At 46.1% G+C, this 1,854-nt stretch overlaps 1 non-coding gene across 1 annotated transcript; it reads left to right on the forward strand.

Annotated features, from left to right (window-relative positions):
• The first annotated feature begins 979 nt into the window (after window positions 1–979).
• LOC123500795 lies at window positions 980–1,098 on the forward strand. Its single transcript, XR_006673461.1, has one exon. It is a non-coding gene; the product is annotated as a 5S ribosomal RNA (ribosomal RNA).
• The last annotated feature ends 756 nt before the right edge of the window (window positions 1,099–1,854 follow it).

The following is a 1,854-nucleotide window of genomic DNA, read 5'->3' on the forward strand; positions in this document are numbered from 1 at the left end:
AGATATTTGCTCCTGAGACTCTACGAGCTCGAAGCCGATGAGTTTTAGTTTTTCGGTAGCCTCAGGTGTGGTGTGGATGTCGCGGTCTACATCGCTAGCTACGCCAACGATGATATAGGGGCCAGATCTAAAGCATTTTGTGTGGGGAACTTGAGTCCGTGAGAAGAAGGCATTGCTTAGGTCAGGGGGAAGGGTGGCAGTTACGATCCGGTACCTTAGTGTCCGGTCAGGGGGCGTACAGTACAGATGTCATTCTATCTCACACTACGGTGGCATAGATAACACAATCCGCATAACAAACACAACATGTAAATGTCAGGGTTCTGAAAGAAAACCTATGTTAATCCTTGTACTCACTCCACGGTGCGGCTGGTGCTGGACGTCTGCTGCGCAACGTAATCCGCTTTTGCCTCGCGGTAATATATATATGGAGCAGGTGCCTTCCCGGTTGTAGTAGGGTAACAATATTTCCTGTTTTTCCCACTTGATCCAACATCGCTGGGTCATACGAACACGGTCTCCGTCTCGTCGTTGACCCTCGGACCACGCATCCGAGACGTACAACCGAGAGGCAAGCAAGAAAACGGCGTAAAACCAAATAATATCGAGTCGGAGGAGGTGCCAGATTTTCCAGCCAGCGGCATGCATGCAGCGAGCAACAAGCCAACCAGCCAGCCAGCCACAGAGGGAGGCAGACTGAGTCTGTGTCAGAATAATAATAATAATAATAATAATAATAATAATAATAATAAGAAGAAGAAGAAGAAGAAGAAGAAGAAGAAGAAGAAGAAGAAGACAGACAGACAGACAGACAGACAGACAGACAGACAGACAGACAGACAGACTGACAGAGATTAATCCAATAGGGAAACGATATTAAACCAAGAAACACCTAGAAAGGACTTGATTCACAGGGTATACGGAGTATAGTAGGGCAAGCCAGGAAGAATTTAAAGGGGCCTAAAATCTCACATCGAGTGCCAACGACCACACCACGTTGAACACACCGCTTCTCGTCCGATCAGCGAAGTTAAGCAACGTTGGGTCCGGTTAGTACTTGGATGGGTGACCGCCTGGGAACACCAGATGTTGTTGGCATTCCATTATTTTTCATTTATCTTGCCTGGATTACCAGACAAAACTGTGTATTCTAAACACACATGAATAGGAGAGGACTCGAACTGACATTTTTTTTTTTCTCTCCTATAGAGAAATTGCATCGAACCGCTAGCCTAGCTTGGTGCCGGGGGAAAGGGGATAAGAATGACCACCTGCACGGACGTGTGCTGTGCTCTGTCGAGCTTGGATATTAACCATTGAAGTCTGAAGAAGAAGGAAAAAAAAAAAAAAAAAACCTAGAAAGTCACTGCAGCGGCTGTGGGAGGAGGAAAGACGCAAGCCGTCAGACTAACCGTGACACACGACACGCTAATAAATACGCACACTATAGTCTGACCATTTTTATGAAGATCACTTAGGCGTTGGCGTTTTTGGGGATTTTCCTGCCTGCGGCGCTGTCACACGTGTACCAATACGCGCCCCAAGTCAGGTACTTAATACTTTTTAACTGAATGGTGTTGTAGTACATATACATTGTGATGCTCTAAAGAGGCAAGTTAGAGGAATTTGTGTTTATTTTAAATAAATTTTGCATTGGTTTTGCAAACGCAACAACAATGCTTGACAACGTTTCCTCCGAGCGTTGTCACATCCTTCTGGGTGACCGAGTGAGGTCACAGGTCAAAGTGACCGTGTTAATCCATGGTGTGTGGGGAGCAAGGTTATCATTGACACATAGGCTCTAATCCCTTAATTTGCCCAGCAACGCCGCAGGCCGGGAAATTCCCAAAAATG

This window comes from Portunus trituberculatus, unplaced genomic scaffold, assembly GCF_017591435.1.
Source record: "Portunus trituberculatus isolate SZX2019 unplaced genomic scaffold, ASM1759143v1 PGA_scaffold_487__1_contigs__length_6534, whole genome shotgun sequence".
NCBI lineage: Eukaryota > Metazoa > Arthropoda > Malacostraca > Decapoda > Portunidae > Portunus > Portunus trituberculatus.